Source organism: Oryctolagus cuniculus, chromosome 8 (genome assembly GCF_051225735.1).
Source record: "Oryctolagus cuniculus isolate XC-2025 breed Fujian yellow rabbit chromosome 8, ASM5122573v1, whole genome shotgun sequence".
Taxonomy (NCBI): domain Eukaryota; kingdom Metazoa; phylum Chordata; class Mammalia; order Lagomorpha; family Leporidae; genus Oryctolagus; species Oryctolagus cuniculus.
This window is the reverse complement of record NC_142874.1, coordinates 137,111,886-137,131,775: the sequence shown is the minus strand read 5'-3', so window position 1 is coordinate 137,131,775 and position 19,890 is coordinate 137,111,886. Positions and strand designations below refer to the sequence as shown.

Here is a 19,890-nt window from a genome sequence, read left to right as displayed (position 1 = left end):
TATTGAATTCTTCATTTCTAGTATTTCATTTTGATTTCTCTTTAAAATCTCAATGTCATAGGAAAAATTTTCATTCATATCGTATATGGTTTTCTTTGTTTCGTGGATTTGCTTCTGATTGCTTCTGAGTAATCCTGTGATTCATTTTTTAATTCAATTTCTGGCATTTCCTCAGTGTGTTCATCATGTTCTAATATTGAAATATTGTGTTCCTTTTGGGGGGTCTAATGCCTTCCTTATTCGTGTTTCTTGAATTTCTACATTTATTTTTAGGCTTTGTAGAGCTTTTCTTTTTTCTGTTTTTCCCTCTGATGGCTTTTATTTTTGAGCTATGCCTCTGTGGCTTAGTAGAATGTCTACACTTTCAAGAGGTGTGTGGTGGGTGTGGCCAGGGAGTTCTGGTCAATGCTTCCAGGAGGGGTGAGTATCCAGGGTAACTACCAAGTTGGGTGTGGTTGATCTCAATGCCTAGGTATTAGCCCCTAGTGTGTTCGACACTCATCACGCCACCTTATGAACCACACACATGATCTGCACAGTCCTCACTGTGAGCACGGTTCCTGCTGCTCTAGGCACCCAGGAAGCTCTGGCGTGTGGAGCACACCCAGTGATCGCCCAGAGCCCAGCTGCACACTGCACTCTCTCACGTAACCGTGGTCTCGGTACACAAGGCTCCCAGAGTCACTGGGTACAGAGATTTTTTTCTGCCCTGTCAGCCTCTTCCAGTCAACAGAGAGGCAGATGTTCCTTGAGCCAGTTCTGCCTAGGTGTCTTGATCCTGGGAGGAGGCTGCAGGTGCCTAACTATCCTAGGTGGTTGCCCAGCCACCTCCCAGCCAGGTTCAGAGTGGTGGGGACTGCAGATTCCTCCTTCTGCTGGAGTCTCTGGATCACCCACACACAAAGGAGCCACTGGACGAACGTTGCTCTCTCCCACCATTGCTGCCAGTACTGCTGTGCTGTATACAAGGATTCCACAGCTCCTGCCCAAACCCAAGATGGCGCCTGTGCTGTTTCAGAGGGGCAGCGGGCGCTGTTGTGGGGAAGCTGGGGAGAGATAACAGTTCCCTCTCTAGTTCCATGGGGTCCATGGGCAACCGCTAGCAACTGCTAACCCCTAGGGCTCCGGTCTAGACTCAGGCCCTGCTCTCCCTATGGCTGTATCACCACGGGTTGCAGCAGTCCAGTCTCCCCTCTGTCTCCAAGCTGCTGAACACTCTGGCTCTTGGCTGCTGCAGTGTGCCTGTGTTCACGTTCGTGCTGCATGTCCGCAGCCTCTACACAGGTCCACGGCATTCGTCTTCCTCTTGTAGGACTTCCAGTGTGGTTTCCTCTCCAATTCTCACCTGAGAGTGCACTTCCTACACTTTTTTAAAAGCTGTTTATCCCTAGCCTACTAATCCCCTGTCTTGATCCGTCTCAGCTCATCTTGTACTTCTATTTTTCCATGAACTATTTGAAGTTGCCTTGTATATCTGCCTCTGTTGGAGATGAAAGATCAGAGAACTGGATTGGAAGAGGAGCTGCTGGAACTGGCACCCGTGTGGGATGCCGGCACTGCAGGCAGCGGCTTTCCCTGGTACGCCACAGCGTCGGCCCCCCCACTCCTGGCATCTTAACCATTAGGCCAAACATCTGCCCAAGGAAATCTTTTGAGTAAAGAGCAAGCAGCTTCTCTCCTGAACTCTCTTGCTGTGGTCCACGCCATGTCTCATATCGCCACCCCATCCCATACGCATGCATGTGCATACCCACACCCTCCCACACATTAGGGATGAGTTTGACGTGATTCAAGGAGCCCCTAAGGTTTCATCTGTTTTCCTAATGTATGTTTCTCACAGCCTTAGAGGTAGCCAAAATCACTGCTGTCAGGATGGTTCTCTGGGTTAAGGAGTATTTATAATCAACTCTTTTTTTTTTTTTTTTAATTTTTTGACAGGCAGAGTGGACAGTGAGAGAGAGAGAGAGAAAGGTCTTCCTTTGCCATTGGTTCACCCTCCAATGGCTGCCACGGCTGGCGTGCTACAGCAGGCGCACTGCACTGATCCGATGGCAGGAGCCAGGTGCTTCTCCTGGTCTCCCATGGGGTGCAGGGCCCAAGCACTTGGGTCATCCTCCACTGCACTCCCGGGCCACAGCAGAGAGCTGGCCTGGAAGAGGGATAACCAGGACAGAATCCGGCGCCCCGACTGGGACTAGAACGTGGTGTGCCGCCTCTGCTAGGCGGAGGATTAGCCTAGTGAGCCGCGGCGCCGGCCATCAACTCATTTTTAATGATAAATATTTCACCTAGAGACTCCAAATATTAACTGTTGGTGATGCCAATACATTTACATGAATTAGTTTCTGAAATAAAAATAAACCCAGAGGAGAATGGAACATATGGGAAGTGAGAGAGCTATGGTTTCTTGAGGAATCAGAAGGGTGGGCTGAGAGTATTCTAGAACACTACCCCTCAAAGTGTGGTCTGGGGACTGCTGCTGATCACCAAACATTCTTTTTAGTTAAGCTAACTTCGTTTTAATGGCGTTAGAACTTTCTCATTGAACAGACTGGCATGTTGATTTACATTTTAGTGCAAATCCCTTATTTCCCCACTGACTGCTGACAAGCTACTCAGGGGCCGGCAGCTTTGCGTAGCTCTGGCCCAGGCTTCAGGCCACTGCCTGGGAAGGTAGGTCCTGGCATGCACCGAGGAGCCCCGGCTTCGAGGGCAGCCTGAAGACTCTGCTCCTTAGAGGTGGCAGGCAGGGGAGAGGAGTTCCATTTTGCTTACTTTACAGATTTTCCTAAGGACAAAGTTTTACTTTAAAAATTTTTTTTGATTTTAAATTAAATTTTTTTTTTTTTGCTTCAGCATTTTGACCAATGCCTGCTGCAGGAGACTCCCAACGTACTTTGCTGTGTATCATCAGGTGGTACAACGGGATAAACAACCAAGTCAAATAGAAAAAGAACTTGTATCCGTGGTCCTTCAATTGCTCGCTGGGTGACCTTGGGCCAGTTGCTCGTCTATTTTGTAAAGTTTGAGTGACAGAAGCCACCATGCAAGTTCTATTATTGCAAGCTGTTGCAGCACCATTCCTAGAAGGCTGGTTCCCGACCACGCGGATGAGCCATATTTTCCACACATTATCTCAAGTCCTTTTCTCCACAACTCCACAAGGTTGGAACCATTTTTGACACCCATTTTGTAGATATGCATACAGAGGCTTAAAAAAACCCAAAGCTTAAGAAAAGTGCAATAATTTGCCTAAAGTTGGAGCTGGGGCAAGATGAGTCAGAGCTCAAAACAGAACCCTTGAAGGCAGCACCCACGGCTCTCCTGAGGGCATTTCTGTCCCATTTGGCACTAATGAGTCGGCTGTGTGGGCTGTGACTTTCTGAAGGACGTGGACTGAGTCATTAAGCCTCCACCTTATCTTCTCCACGGACTGCAAAGCTCACTTGAGTGCAGAAATTCCACCAAAAACTCCGTTATGGAAAATAAAAAAGAAAAATGAGGTGAGATCCCTCTAAATAGGTCTCTAAAGGTCAATGGGATTAATATACCCTTCGAACATGGTTATTTTAGCTGAAATAAAGGAACGGCAGGGGGAAGCGTCACCAACTAGTTGTGTAATAGGAATGTAATGCATTTGCCCTTTTCCTCTTCCTCTGTGGTGAACGTGTGATTACAAGAAGGAAGTGGATAGAATAAATGGAGCAACCCCGACGTCGTGCCCTGGAAATGAGTTACCTGCAAATGTTATTTTATATTCTCAGATTCATCAAAATCCTCAACTCAAGGTGCCTTAAAAAGAGCAAGTAGATAATGTGCAGCTAAAATTGATGGATGAGAGGCCTGGGGAGAAGCTGTGCTCCCGGGGACATTTGCAATGGGCTCCTCTGTTCTGTATAATTTAAACAAACTACCTCTAAGCCACTTTATAGGTCAGACTTAATTTTTAACCTCCCGTGAAATGAAAATTAACCTTGAGGTAAATTCATAGAATTTCCCAAGTAGAAATTAGAGCCCTAGCGGACATTAGTAAGGGTTCCCAGAATAAAAGATCCCCTCTGTGGTTAGAAAGTTCTGGAAGCATTGGGTTCGGCATAGCTTTATGGATTGGTAAAGTGCAGGACTTCTCAGAGCCTCTCATGTGCCAATGCGGACCATAGGCCTCCCAGCACCAGGTTATTTGTTTGGATGCCTCCGCACAGTCCCATACTCTTGTGTTGTCCCACTGAACGCTTGCTTGCTTGCTTTTTTTCTTTCTTTCTTTCTTTTAAATCTTGCTAGGGTTTTGATTGGAAATGCATTTTTTAAAGATTTATTTATTAATTTGAAAGAGTTATGCAGAGAGAGGAGAGGCAGAGAGAGAGGTCTTTCATCGGATGGTTCACTCCCCAAATGGCCACAATGGCCAGAGCTGCGCCAATCCGAAGCCAGGAGCCAGGAGCTTCCTCCAGGTCTCCCATGCGGGTGCAGGGGCCCAAGGACTTGGGCCATCTTCTACTGCTTTCCCAGGCCATAGCAGAGAGCTGGATCAGAAGTGGAGCAGCTGGGTCCTGAACTGGCGCCCACATAGGATGCCGGCGCTTTACGCCAGGGCGTTAACCTGCTGCACCACAGCGCCAGCCCCCCGCTGAACGCTTTCTTCCTTTTTCTGGGGATGGCGTTCTGCACCATGGGGCTTTAGGGAGTGTGGAGCTGCTCTGACCACGCACGTTTTATAGTTTAGGAAACTGAGTTTCCCAGACTTTGTGCTTCGTAGTCAGTATCCTGTTTTCGAGTCTCCCTGTGAGGTGTCTATGATGTAGTGCAGTTGCAATTTTCCGGACGTGGAACTATCGCTTGGAGGTGGGAGTCGTCTTTGCAGATGGAGCTCTCAAGTGTGTTGACATCGAGGGTCTCGGGGATGATGCCCCATTCAGATCAGCTTCAGAGCGTCTGCTCTGCATACTGCTCCACTCGGGCTCCCCGGCTTGCTGCCGGGACGCTCATCTTCAGGACTGAAGAGCAGCAATGGGCTTGAGTGCTTGCAGCAGAAAGAGGACAGGTTAGGACACCGTAACAAGCCAAATGACGTTGCTTCATATACTCTTAGAGCTGCATTTTTTCATCTGCATTTGTGGCTGCTACACTAGCTACCTCGTGGAGTCACTGTTTGGATGAGATGAGATAATGTGTGCAAATACCCTTCGTAGGAGAGGGGGTACCCACATAGCTCTTGTCTGTGGACTGAGGGTCTCAGCTCTGCTGCTTTCTAGCTATTTTTTTTTTTTTTTACCTTGCCAAAGTTATTTTATCCAGTTGGTTCATCTTCCAAGTCTCTACCTTCTAGGGCTGAGTGGATTCATAAAACTGTCCTTGTAATGTGCGTAGCACGGTGCCTGGCCTCCAGATGTTAGATGATGTTAATCCGGCCTGTGAAGCATTACAGACTTGAGAGCATCTTGAATTCTTGGTTTTGTTAGGGGTGGAGAAGTCGGAAAGCAAGGTAAGGAAAAGATAATTAAGAGGGCAAGATTGATGGATGATATGGTGGATAAAAATACACACGGTATTACAAATTTTATCCAGAGCTGGCTGAGTGACTGAAGTCTATGCATTAGCTGTCTATTGCATTGTACTCACACTTGGCAGCTAACAACGGTCTACACTCACTATCTCTGCGTGTCTATGGGGCAGGAATCTGGGCATGACTTGCTTAGGTTCTCTGCAAAGATGCCACACATCAGCTTGGGCTGTGGTCTCATCAGATTGCTTGACTGGGAAAGGGTTTGTTTCTGAACTCATGTATTGTTGGCAGCCTTCAGATCCTTGTAGGCTGTGGACTGGGGACTTCCATTTTTGGCTTTGTGCTGGCTGCAGGCTGCCCTTAGCTCCTGTCCCATGGGCCTTCCCAACATGCCTGCTTCTTCCTGCACGCCAAAGAGGACAGAATGTCTACCAAAGGGGGTTCCAGCGTCCTGCCATCAGGCGAGTGGATGTGGTCCCACACATCCCTTCCCATTTGCTGTATTCTTTTCTTGGGAAGAAGCCCTAGATTCTGTCTGTACTCAAGAGGAGGGTGTTGCTTTGGGATGTGAACCCCAGGAGCTCAGGCATCTGGCTGCCACAGGTTGATTCAAAAAACCAACTTAAGGAGCTGATGTGGTGCAGCTGGTTAAACTGCTGTCTGCAAAGCCAGCATCCCACGTGAATATGGGTTCAAGTCCTGGTTGCTCCACTTTGACCCAGCTTCTGTTAATGTGCCTAGGAATGTAATGGAAGATGGCTCAAGTGCTTGGACCCCTGTCACCCATGCGGAAGACCCAGATGGAATTCCTGGTTTCTGGCTTCAGCTTGGTCCAGCACTGACTGTTGTGGCCATTTGGGGAGTGAATCAGTGGATGGAAGTTCTGTCTGTCTCTCTGTGTCTCTTCCCGTCTCTCTGACAACTCTTTCAAATAAATGAAATTAAAAAAAAAAACTTAAAAGGATGAAGACTTTGAGAGAATTGTCCCCAAATCCAAATTTTAAAGGTAACACTTTTGCGATAAAAGTGACCTGAATGGACATGGTCTCCACTTGGAAGCAACAATACACGCCGCAGTCAGCACGTAAGCTGATAAAGTTGATCAAGGTCGGGTGCTGTTGCATGAGTTCCTGGTCACATCTTGTCTGTTTACAACTAGAAGGGTTTTTCTTATCCGTGCTTGCCCTTCTACTTTCTGAGTGTGTAACCACTCAGCATTCTATCTTTTTTTTTTTTTTTAAGATTTTATATTTGAGAGGTAGAGTTATAGACAGAGAGAGAGGGAGAGACAGAAAGAAAGATCTTCCATCTGCTGGTTCACTCCCCAAATGGTTGCAATGGCTGGAGTTGAGCTGACCCAAAGCCAGGAGCTTCTTCTGAGTCTCCCACTTGGGTGCAGGGGCCCAAGCACTTAGGCCATCTTCCACTGCTTTCCCAGGCCATAGCAGAGAGCTGGATTGGAAGAGGAGCAGCTGGGACACGAACTGGCGCCCATATGGGATGCCGATGCCGCAGGCAGAGGCTTAGCCTACTACGCCACAGCGCCGGCCTCGGCGTTCTTTCTTGTACGGCTTTTTCCCTGATTGCCTCTCCACGTGACTGAAAACTGTTCTTATTGTGCAATAAATCTTTGATAAGACCTCTCATTACCTGCAGAGATCCAAAAAGACAAAATTTGCCTTTATATAAATGCCTTTGATCGTGTAGGTCCAGGGTTCTGAACTTACCACATAACAGCATGCACATTTGCATCTCTTTGGCTGTGTAGACCTGTGGGAGCTTGTGCTCATGGCTCCAAAGGCCTTTATTATAATCAGGAACACTCACCGCGTGCTTGATACTGAAGCTCACAGCACAGAAGCAGTGATGCATGGAGCTGTGTCTCACTCACCTGCTTGATAATCACCTTGGAGAGAATGACCCACACAGACATCGTGAGGACCAGACACTAACAGTCCAAGGGCTTAAGGTCACCTGAACTTGGGGCATAAAGATGCTCTAAGAGCAACAAATTATAGAGTGTGAAAATCTCATGATTCAGCCAGATGAAGACAGATTTTTGGTTAAACTCGAACACGGGCATATGAAATCATAGTCACCCACGTGAAAAATGGAAGTGAGCCGGAAGGGCCTTGCTTCGTTTCCACTCTGCAGAAACCGCGTGAGCCAGGGATAAATGCGTTTGGATGCTGAGACGGCTCCCTGGAAGGAAATCTTCACTGAAGATTTTTCCAGACTCTGATCTGTTCCCCGGGATTTGCCAGTCGTGCTGTTGATTCATTATTTTCACGTCATTTGGAGCATTTTTCATCTATGATGTTGGTTTGTGGCTGAGTTCTGCAGAGAATAAAATCAGCAAAATGCTTCTACTTGAAGTTCATTTTTCTCCGGATGTTCTCGAGAGCACCAGCAGACCCCGGAGAGGGTTTGTCACAGGGCAGCGCTTGCTTATTGTACCCGAGTCGGATCTATGCTTCACCGAAGCTTCGAGTGGAGGAGCCAGCTGTATAAATAAGCTTATCAGTAAACTGAAGGTTCCTTATATATATTGTTGTCTTGACAGATTAATATTCTTAGGCTTGTGCTTAAAAAAAAAAAATCACATTCCTGGAACGAGTCAGCTAAAGACCCCCTAAAGAGAAAAATCGTGACATTACCTGTAGCAAAAAGAACGGCACAAGGAAAGATCTGAGGCCATCTGTGTTTTCCCTTGATAGGGGACCTTGGGCATTTCATTTAACCCCGACTGGAATATTCTATAAATGGCTTTTGAGATCTAGAATCCCTTAGTTGCTTTGGAGACAGAGAAGGAAGCAACATTTTACTGAGCGTCAACTCTCCAACCTTCAACCTTGTGGTATTTCCAGAGAACAGCCGAGGTTGCCTTGTGCTGACTTCTGTGATTAGTGGCAGAAGAGGAGAAAAAAGCTGAACAGCCAATCTGGAGCTGTCAGAGGGAAGGTGTTCCTGGTACGTTCGGCCGCCACTGCTTAGCATCCCAAGCACAGGGCCCACGCCACGTGTGTCGTAGCAGGTGTGAAGAGCATTAGGACATGGTCTCTGCTTTAGAAAGGCTGGCACGATCAAGGGAAAATCAGGGTTGAGAGAGAATTAAAGTAACGTAAGGCAAGGAAGATTTAGGGCAGGTGTTACTGGAGTTTACACGGAACCGTCCTGTCTCGTTTGCAGAGGATGGGCCTGGCAAAGCTTTCATGAGAGATGACGTTTGAGTGGGCCGTAAAGGATGGAGAGGAGCGTCTCTGATGAAAACGGAGCTCAGGAGCTCCAGGTAGAAGGAGATGGGAGAATGCGGGCTGTGGGGGCGAACGGACTGGTTCCGTTTGTATTGGGAAAGGAGGCCATGGGCTCCCGGGTCCCCCGACAACACGATTGTGGCAGCTCAGATCGACTATGTGCTGGGCGTGCTGGCCTCTGAGATGAACACATTTTCTTCTCTCTGCCATCAGAGTGCATTTTAAGGACACAACGGTTGCCCCGCCAGTGTCCTGTCTTGCACTGGCCTGGTAGAGCCGCATACCCTCTGTGTGCTGCAGTGCCTTCTCACGGTGTGAGAGACCTGTTTGGTGTCTTCATTACCCGACAGCACTGCGTGCCACCCAACATTCACTGTGTCTAGAGCGTTGAGGAATCAAGGCCCCTACGCAGATGAAACCACTCTTGGCCCAGCGTCCTGTCTTGAACACGAAGATGGTCGGCTTCCCAAAGAGACCATTCCAAACCAGGTTAAACACAGCCTCTCTTTCATTTTTATCTCCCTGGTGGCTATCACCTTCATATCCATTTTGGTGCTTAACTAGCTTTTAAATATTTGTCTTGCCTTTTATGGAGTTTTTTTTTAAAAGCATTATTGAGTTGCATGCCAGCTGCCTGAGTTATCAAAGACCACGTAATGGCATGTAAGGAATAAGCGGCTCTTATGCAATTTGCCTTGTCCTTGTCAATTGCAGGCAGAATGCTCATGAATTATGCAAACTCGCGCTGTCCTGGAGTGAGCCCGCCAGCTTCAAGTATTCATGAAGAAGTTGCTCAAAGCTTCCCCTTAAGGAATCATCCTCTCAGGGAAGTGAAGTGGCAGCAGCAGTTCAGAACCAAAATAAATATTGGACCAGGGTCCTGAACAGAGGCTCCTGGGAGATTTGGGCAATTCTCCACCCTCCCTGGGATCTACCTCCAGAGCCCTTTTCATACAAGGAGGAATCTGGCTGCCTCGGGAGCAAAGTATAACAGCAATAACAGCAAGAGACATTTGCCAGGCACCTCGGTGCCAAGAGCTACATGTTAATTCCAAAAAATCCCATGATGTGGTTACCATTTATGGTTACCAGAAACTGAAGCACAAGAGAGGTTAAGTTACCAGCACAGGAGCACACAGTAGGGGCCAGCGCCGTGGCCAGTGCTGTGGCATAGTGGGCTAAGCCTCTGCCTGTGGCACTGGCATCCCGTATGGGCACTGGTTCGAGTCCCGACTGCTCTTCTTCTGATCCAGCTCCCTGCTGTGGCCTGGGAAAGCAGCAGAAGATGGCCCAAGTGCTTGGGTCCCTGCACCTGCGTGGGAAACCTGGAAGTAGCTCCTGTCTCCTGGCTTCGGATGGACCCAGCTCTGTCTGTGGCGGCCATCTGGGGAGTGAGCCAGCAGATGGAGGATCCCTCTCTCTGTCTCTTCCTCTGTGTGTAACTCTACCTCTAAAACAAAAAAAAAATCTTCAAAAAGAAGGGCACACAGCAAGTGGTGGAGCTGAAGCAGTCACAGGTCTTCATCTGTCTGTAGCACTGGGGATGGCATGCAGAGGGCAGAATTCTAGGGGGACTTGTGCTGTGGATGGGGGGTGGGGTGGGTGCTGAAGACACTGCCCGGTGCTGATGCTGAGTCCCTCTCTGCCCATTGTCCCCAGCAGCAGAGAGCCACTTCCCCTGAGGTCATCCTCTCCCTGGACTGTCAGAATACACAGACTTGTCTAGGAGGAGAGGGGATTCGAAGGCCTGGCCCCTCCAGCCCTAAGGTCTGACGACTCTGCAAGCTGCCCCAGCTCCAGGGTCCTGTGTGCCATCCTGGATCAGCCACCTGACCCCACTGCCTTCTCTCCACGGTCAAGGACTCTTCCAAGAAGTTGCATGCCTTTTTCTAGCTGGGTTGACTGAGGTGAGCGGGACGAGCCTGGCTTCAGTGGGGGAGATTTGGCCCACCTGCCTGGCTCCAACACCTCCTCCCCAGCTGTGAGACCTTGGGGGCACCGTCTTACCTCCATGAGCCTTAGAGCCATCACCTGTCCACAGGCAATGGTGGTTGTCGCGATTCAGTAAAGCTCACTGTTCAGGACTAGCAGGTGGTTTGGAGTGCCTCTTGGTGGGGGCCCTGCTTGGTACAGGGAGAGAGAGAGCAGGATGGTGAGGGCCAGGTGTGCAGGTGCTGGAAGGCCTTCGGCCGGGCATTGTTCCTGGCCCTCTGTGGAGTGAGAGCCACAGGCATGATGTCAGCCTTGCTTTGTGGGCATTTTCTAGGTGTGGGATGTGCTCACCTTTCCATGAATTTGTGTGGTCGTGTATCTTCTCTTAATAGATGACTGTGCTAGTTTGATTATACAAGCCTAGTGGTGGGGCAAGGGTGGTGGACTTGAGTCTAGGCTGCTGGCTTCCAGATCCTTTGTGGCACTCAGGGACAAGCAATACCTGGCACATGCACACACACACACACATACACAACACAAAGACATCCAAAATCCCAAGCATGATTCCACTGTGTGGGAAACATGTGGAGGTGGTGCCCTGAGGTCCTGACTGGCCAGGCTACCCACGCTGTCGTGTTCCACTCCTCGGAGAAGAGACCAATCTGAATGTCCCAGGAAGCGTGGGTCCCCCTTCCAAGCTCAGCAGCAAACGGGCTCAGGGTCTGGGTTCCTCTGTGGAACAGCAGGGCTGAGCTCAAGCAGGAAGCCCCTGTGGGTCCGTGTGGCCCCGATGTCAGCACGTGGGCCACCACCAGGCGGGACCCTCTCTCCTCATGTCCTTGCTGCATGTGTCCAGCCAGTCGGCACCGCAGGAAAACACAGCTAGGAGCAGGAGCTCCCACACCCTGCTCCTCTCACACACGCATTGTGCATTTCCCAGCAAGGTGCACGTGGGCCAGGCTTTCTGCAGAGCCCCTTTCGTTGAAAAGGGGTCAGTGGCTGGGTCACAGACCACAGCTTGAGAAAGCTCCCTTCTGCGCCAGCTGGTTGCCCCCTTTGGTCTTCCCTCACCCCCCAGAAGCAGTGGGACCTGAAGATCTTGGGCACAGCTGGGAGCAGGATACCTGGGGAAGAAGAGTCTTGGCCTCCTTTTGGGTGTCTTTGTTCTCAGCAGGGAGCAGGTCCTTGGACACTGGAGCACAGGAAACCGAATTCTGGGAGCTCTTGCAGCCTGAGACCCTCAGTGGGCAGGGCTGAGGGTGCACAGGGAAGCTTGTGCCCCCACCCCACCCCCAGGGGGCAGAACTCAACAACGGAGAAGCCCCTTCTCTGCCAGGCACTCACAAGGCTCGGGCGCTGGGGTCATGGGAGGCTGGGGGAGGAGCCGCCCTGGCGAGGGGCACTAGGGGAGCTTATAGTTGCTTCCCTCTCGGGGTGCTGTTGTCCTCAGCTCCTGCAGCCCCCATCTGCCCGAGGGACACAGCAGAATGTTCCCTGGGAGCTCCTGGCTTGTCCCTCCTCTCCCAGAGACGAGAAGGCCGCTGTAGGGCCACAGAAGACGTTCAAGCTGGGAAGGAGCCTGCGCCCACTCTGCGGCAGGGTTGGCTCCGCTACAGACTGTGGATTTTGGTGAGCGGTGGGGACGGCTCCGGGGACTCAATGTAGAGGGTGGAGGTACCGAAGCAAAAGAAGGTGCTTTCTTTTCTTTCTTTTTTTGGGGGACAAGCAGAGTGGACAGTGAGAGAGAGAGAGAGAGACAGAGAGAAAGGTCTTCCTTTGCTGTTGGTTCACCCCTCAATGGCCGCCACAGCCGGCATGCTTCGACCAGCGCACCGCGTTGTTCCGAAGCCAGGAGCCAGGTGCTTCTCCTGGTCTCCCATGGGGTGCAGGGCCCAAGCACCTGGGCCATCCTCCACTGCACTCCCTGGCCACAGCAGAGGGCTGGCCTGGAAGAGGGGCAACCGGGACAGAATCCGGCGCCCCGACCAGGACTAGAACCCGGTGTGCCGGCGCCGCAGGCAGAGGATTAGCCTAGTGAGCCGCGGCGCCGGCTGTTTTTCTTTATTAATCTCTTGTATCCTCTGGTCCTCCAATTGGGCCTTGCAGTAAGGGGAGCTTAGAAATACATCTCTCAACCTCAGCACCGCTGACATTTGTGCCAGAACCTTCCTAGTCAGGGCTGCCTGTGCATTGTAGGATGTTCGGCTGCGCTGCTGGCTTCTACACACTGGACGCCCTTCCCCACAGTTTTGACCCTCAGAAGTGTCTGCAGGAAGTGCCACGCATCCTCTAGGGGGCAGCATTGTCCCTGCTTGAGAACCACTGCCTTGGCTCATTTGCGCTGTCCTGTATTCACATCATTCTACGTGTACAAGTCAAACACTTGTGCTTTGAACACTTAATGTTGAAATACTTAATGTTCCTGCATATTTTTGATGTACGTGGATGTGGCATTTCCCTGTACAGATGCTGGACGTATTTTTCCAGTGGTCATCAAACGCGTTGTAACCCAGCGTTCAGCATAGTCGTTAAGGGGATGCAGGTACTTCTTCACCTTTCTCTGCTTGATGAGGGCACCAGAGAGATCGCAGTTAGAGAGACTTACAGGTGATGAAACACGGAGCTTCTACCACACAGAGCGAGACTTCAAAGCCATCCCCAGAAGACTCCCTCAACCGGTGAAGGAGTAAGAATCGATTGCCAGGTGCTGCAAAGTCTTAGCTGTTGCCAAGGTCAGTGTTGATAATGGGGTCCGCAGCGAGCCCTTTCCAGAAGTGAAATACAGAAGCAGTCGCATGTGCATCACTCAACACCCCGTTTAGTGTCAGCTCGCCCCGTTCCTTCTCCTGTTCTGGGCTAGGTTTCCCTCCCCTCCCTCCAAATAATGTGCGCTAGGAAATGCAAAGCATTTTAAGCCAAACAAAGCATAGTGGAGGAAGCAACTGGGAAAATAATAATAATCAGGCGACCTGCTCCCAAGCCTCTGGACTCTCTGGGCTTCTGAGTGAGCACCGCCGACGGGGCACGGTGCCTTCCTCCCGCACAGCGATTGACAGCTGACTGCCAGGAGGGCATTTGCTGGCCCGAGGGGAGGCCCAAACCCACTCCACGAGAACGCAAAGTCTTTGTCTCCCGGGAACAAACAGTAGTTGCTTCTCAGCATTTAATAGTCCCAGCGAGGTGAAGGTTAGCAGACAAAGTGAGAGAGCAATTGTGGGAATTGTGTGTGAGATGGCAAGAATCAAGGCTGTTTGGCTTACAGAAAAGAACTAATTGTTTTCTGAGGGGTGCTGCATTTCTTTGTCTCATTGTTTCTTCCTTATGGTCTTTGATTTGCACCCCATTTCTTGTTGCTTCTTTCTTCTATGGAACACGGATATGCATGTGTGTGTGTGTGTGTGTGTGTGTGCATACCCACACACGCACAGAAAATTCCCCGGGGGAACCAGCCTTGATTCAAGTTCTTTCTGCTTGAGATGAGCTCTTCCTTATCAAATCTCTCTGTGTCTGTGGGTATTGATCACTCCTGCTAGCTCAACGACAAAAGAGCAAGAATTTAACGATGTCTTTGAAAATTTTTAAAGATAAGACTTTCTGTAGGGTTAGTTTTCCTCTGTGATCAAAGTATCATGTACCGATCTTAGAAAAATTTGAATCTAAACAGAGGAAAGGAGAAAGGGAGTGAGTGAATGAGTGAATGAGAGAGAGAGAGAGAGAGAGAGACAGAGAGAGAGAGAGAGAGAGAGAGATTGAGACCTATGCATGCTTCTACCGGTGAACAACTAGCCACCAGTTGGCTTCTGATCAACGCTGTAGCTTCCCCGTCCATAGGTGGAGGTCAATCAATAGGAAGCCGAGTCCTGACAGCTCCTGTGCGTTGTCTTTGCTCCTTTTGTATTTCCCCGCAGTGCTTCATTGTCTTTGCTCCTTTTGTATTCCCTGCAGTGCTTTGCATGAAGTTAGAGCTCTATAAATGTCTGTTGAAGGCTTAATATTTTTCACTTTACATCTGTGTTACTTAAAATATACCAAAGAACAAAGAGAATTAGCCAGCAACACGTGGGATCTGAGAATGCCGTTGCCAGTCCTTTTGGCCAGCCCCTCGTGGTAAATCACTGCTGGCCCCAGCTCTAACAGTGGCAGAGCCGGGGACAACCTCATCTATCCAAATCTCAGTCCTTTTGGCATCCTGCTGAGTGAGGTGCCTCAGGAATGTCTAACTCTGCGCATTCATTTAAAAATCAAAATCGAAGTATATTTTAAATGCTTAGTTTCTCCTTTAGCCTTTCAGGAGAGGTTGAACCATTTTCCTTTGAGCTCTTCTTTTTCATGGGTCTCAGGTACCATCCTAATGAGACTCAGATGCTCTTCAGGCCACCACCCACGTTTCTGATCACGAGGGCCCAGGTGTGAACCTCGCTGCTGAACTTCTCAGGTGACGCTGGTACTCGGTCATGTTGAGAACCACTGCTCTGGCTCATACACGTTCCATCTTTTTTTTTTTTTTTTTTTTTTTTTTGACAGGCAGAGTGGACAGTGAGAGAGAGAGAGACAGAGAGAAAGGTCTTCCTTTGCCGTTGGTTCACCCTCCAATGGCCGCCGCGGCCGGCACGCTGCAGCCGGTGCACCGCGCTGATCCGATGGCAGGAGCCAGGAGCCAGGTGCTTTTCCTGGTCTCCCATGGGGTGCAGGGCCCAAGCACCTGGGCCATCCTCCACTGCACTCCCTGGCCACAGCAGAGGGCTGGCCTGGAAGAGGGGCAACCGGGACAGAATCCGGCGCCCCAACCGGGACTAGAACCCGGTGTGCCGGCGCCGCTAGGCGGAGGATTAGCCTAGTGAGCCGCGGCGCCGCCCCCACTTTCCATCTTTGACAGTATTTCTGGAGGCTGCTTCCCACTGCACTGAAGTTGAGGTTCTCACTCGTGAAAATATTGTATCATCATGAAATTATCATGATTTTCCACCAGACTGGTAAGTTTATGTTTATAAATAGGAAGTATTCTTGTAAGTCAGCGAGGACTGACTTCCAATATTTATTCTCCCTTCTTTGTGTTAGGAGTTTCTGCAGCTTCACACACCCACTCAGCAAAAACTGCGCTTCCCAGCCTCCTTTGCAGCTGGGTTTGGCCATGTATGTGACTTGGCTTTGGCCAAGAGGACATGAGAGGAAGTAGTGTGTAACTTTGGACTGTGACTTTAGAAGGAAAGAAGCTTGCTCTACTGGAAGTGACTGGACCAACTGTTATGTGACTGGACTGTTATGTGATGGGGAAATAAACGCAGATCTTAGGGAAGCCCCTAGTTTTATCCTTTGTTATGGTCTCTCAACTGAAACAACAAGGCTAAAACAGTCTAAACGCTGACCCCAGATCTGCTGGATCTCATTTTAAATTTATCGTCCATGGTATAACTCATGGTTAGGGCTTCTGGGCTGGGATCAAGGCTCATGTGTTCTTTCTGGTTCTGCAGCCTGGCAATGCTAGCCACACCTGTTTATTCAATAACTCTATGTTGACCAATGCCAGGCTGTCTACTCTCCAAACTAGTGAAAGGGGGGTGTACAGTTTTATTCTAAGACGCTGTGTGACTCAGAGAAGGACCCAGTGGCCAAGGCTGTCACTTATGCAGAAAGACCTCTCTTCTCTTCCTCTGGAGCACACACTAGGGCTCCGTCTCCAAGCTGTCCCAGCAGGTAGGTGTGGCCCTGTGACTGAGTTCCCGCCCACTCTGGTAGGTCAGCATGCCCTCAACTCTCCTTCCCTGCCTTCATTTTGTTTGCCACCCTAACTTCTATTTCTACCTTTTGTTTTCCTACTCAGGCTGACTTCCCTTGGAGACTGCCCAGAGTGATGGTCTCAGAAGCGGGGGTCTCACTGCTGTCTCCTCTGTGTTGAGAAGCTGCTCCCTGGCCTCTCCTCCCTCCATCACGGTCTTCCAGCCAAGTCCAGTGCTCCTCTCGCAGGTTGTAGTTAGAAGCTGCTAATTCCGAAACATCAGGCTATCCTAGTGTGCGTGCTAGTTGCTTCAAGTTCATTTTTCCACTGTTGCTGTCTGCATTATTATTTTCCTATGCTTCTTATTTCCTGTCTTTCTTGGGCTGTGTGCCACACGTCTGGCCTTGGGAAACACATGCCTGGGAGCATGGACATATCTTTTATAACACTGAGTTTTCTCTGGCAGCATAATGCCAGCTGTAGTCTCCGTTTTCTGCTTGTGTTTGAGTTGTCCTTAGAGTAGGAGCAGCTGGGCGCCGTCTTCCCTGCCTCAGATGCCCATTCTGAGCAGGTGTGTGTCTGGAACTGAACCCAGAGCATGTAACGAGCGAACGAGCGCTCATTAGGAGACGGGCAAGTGAGACACCCGAGGGGCAGGCATCGTTTTCAGAGGCTGATTCTCGGGAACACAGAAGAGTGGCGGGGTGAGACAGTTCTCAGACAGTTTCGAGTGTCAGGTGCTTGTAACTTTGGTCTTCAAAGCACCGTGCCTGCAAATGGCTTAATTTTGTCAGAGTGTGGATGACTTTGCCTTGCTGCTAACAGATGAACCTTCAATTCTTTTAACGTGGCCCTCTCCATCCGCCCACCACTCAGGCGTTTGGGCCTCTCTCTCTGTGTTCCCTGTGTGCTGGTTGGCTCCCTTTTACCTGAGGAAGCTGCCTGCATTAGTTAGGGCATCTCAAGCTCCCACAACAAGGAGACTCGAAACATGCAGTGAAGCAGATGCAATGGCCGTCTGTGCCCACTGGACAGTTGAGGGTGGGTGCTCATGGTGGCCAGGAGAGGGCTCCCCCATGAGGTCAGGCAGAGAATTGACCTGATGGTACTCTACCATCCCCGCTGCCCTACTCCTCTTTGTTCAGTTGGTGGGAGGGGAAGAGAGACAGGAAGTCCAGGTGGGAGGGGAAGAGAGACAGGAAGTCTAGGTGGGAGGGGAAGAGACAGGAAGTCCAGGTGGGAGGGGAAGAGAGACAGGAAGTCCAGGTGGGAGGGGAAGAGACAGGAAGTCCAGGTGGGAGGGGAAGACACAGGAAGTCCAGGTGGGAGGTTTCTGGGCCAGGCTTGTCAGTCGTTGATTCCGTTCCTATCCCCTTGGCTGGAGTTGTCACGCTGAATTGCACGAGAGTTTGGGGAAACAGCTGGCCAAGTCCAGCAGGGGAAGGGGGCGGACGTTTGTGGGCAGCAGGCAGCGTTTGCTGCACACCTGCTGTGGCTCTCCTGTGGCCCCGTGTCTGCCTCTTTGCCTTTCAGGCCACAGCGCAGAAGCAGCCTCCTGCCCCAGGCTCCTAACCTGAGTGACATCGTCCCTCCTCTGCTTCCTATCTGAACTTCTATTATGGCCCCGCTTTAATCCTCTCTGCACTGCAGTTAAGGTTTCATGCTTTGCCCTTCCCCACACAACTGCAGATTCCTTCAGCAAACACCGTGGGCTGCTGGGGGCAAGTGCACGGGCCTGGATTTCCATCAGCTCTGCTACTTGTTAGCTACAAGACCTCGATCAAGTCCCCGTCTCTCTCTTCTCATCCTCCTCATTTTAAGAACAGTGGTGATACTGCACAGCGGTGTCGTAAGGGTTAACTGAAATAATGACGATTCCCCGTGGGGCCTTGCATTTAATAGATGCCCCTTAAATGTTAATACAGATGCCTTTTCTCTCTTCCACAGGGATTTTCCCATCATTGCTCTTTAGAACACAGTGTTGCTGTATGGAGCTCTGAAGTCCTACGCCTTCCAGCAGTATAACTTCCAGAAGTATAATAGCAAAACCAGAGGTTTGCATCAAGAGCTTCAACTCCTGGTGGATGGTATGGGTGCAGAGACCAGGACAGAGGCAAGCCACTTGGAGGAGCGTCAGTGTGTTGGCCGTGCAGGCACCTGCTCGGCTCTGGAACATTCGTGGCCTGCCTAGCAGATTGTGTTAACTCTGGCCAAGCCTGCAGCTGCCTCTGCCCTCTGAGAATTTCTGTACACTGAGCAATGTCTGTGTCCTTGCAGATAAAGCCAGAGGCAGTGGGCAGGGCCCCAGCCAAGGCAGCTACCAGCTGACCTGCTTAAGCCTCTCCCATGCGCTTTTGGGACATTGGAGTGTGAAGGGAGGTATGGAGGGAGTTAGAGAAAGGCCTAGAATACATAGCAGTGGAATCACTCAGTGCAGATTTCCCCTGATGCTGCACCTCTTCAGGCATGCTGGGAAGTGGTATTCTAGCTTTGACCACTTGCCTGGGCGAAGGGGAGAAAAGGCCGAAGCATGGAGACTTTCCACCGGGTTGTGTTGCTCTTGTTGCCTATGGAATATCAGCACTGTTGTCCCAGAGCAGGGACTGAGCCTGGGTGAGGGAGCCAAGGTGGGGGCACAGTGCTGGAGAGCAGGGCCCTGGAGCCAGACCATTTGACAACTTCTTGCAGCTTTGCGGTATGACTGACAAATAAAACAAATATGGACCACGTGCTATCCATGTATAGAATGCATAGAATACACTCTACCAACCAGTCTCCACGCCATGCTCCAGAACTTACTCCCTTTGAAAGCTTGTCCCCTTGTGTCACTCCCCCTCTTCATGGAGGGACGACACAGGACCCTGCGCTGTTCTTTTGTCTGCTCGGCCCTTCCCGGGTTTGCTGCTGGTTCCTCCCGGATTGGCTGCCGATCCCTCCACCTCTGTGGAGGGGCGGCTCCCCCTGCCACTTTCCCCACTTCCGTGGGGGTGGCACACCGCCGGCCGGCTCTCTCCGGGGCTGCTCAGATGTTATCCGGATGTTCCTGGTGCATGTTGTCTCTCTCCTCCTTTATAGTCCTCTTCCTCCAATCCCAACTCTGCTACCCACACGCTGGGCACGCTGCTCTCCTCCAATCAGGAGCAAGATCAGCTCCTGCAGCTCATCAGTCAAATTGGCGAGAGGCAGCTGTGTAGAAGCTGTTTCCTCCTCTCCCAGCGCCATATTGTGGGAGAGCAGATGCATAGAATAAGTCTTAATTCCAGTAACTTAGTCTAGTCCGAGTTGCTCCCCACACCCTTGGACCAACATCGCCCCATTTCTCTCATCCCCATTTCTCTCATCCACGGCCCCTGGTCACCACCGTCGCACCCTCTGCAGCTCTGAGTTTGACTCTCGAGCTTCCACATGTGTGCGAGATGGTGCAATGTCTGTCTGTGTCTGGAATCCTTCATTTAGCACCACGTCCTCCAGGCTCGTGTGTATGG

The 19,890-nt window shown here is 50.5% G+C and overlaps 1 long non-coding RNA gene across 20 annotated transcripts in view; it reads left to right on the top strand.

Moving 5' to 3' along the window:
* LOC149125175 (uncharacterized) overlaps positions 1 to 19,059 on the top strand; it is an 80,075-nt gene extending 61,016 nt beyond the window's left edge. For 16 of the 20 annotated variants that reach the window (XR_016212166.1, XR_016212163.1, XR_016212165.1 and 13 more), the window contains 3 exons: positions 2,857 to 3,503; positions 16,511 to 16,653; positions 18,353 to 19,059. This is a non-coding gene — a long non-coding RNA (uncharacterized LOC149125175). Of the gene's footprint in view, positions 1 to 2,856; positions 3,504 to 16,510; positions 16,700 to 18,352 lie in introns of all 20 variants that reach the window. The other 4 variants (XR_016212158.1, XR_016212167.1, XR_016212160.1 and 1 more) reach the window with 4 other exon arrangements.
* The last annotated feature ends 831 nt before the right edge of the window (positions 19,060 to 19,890 follow it).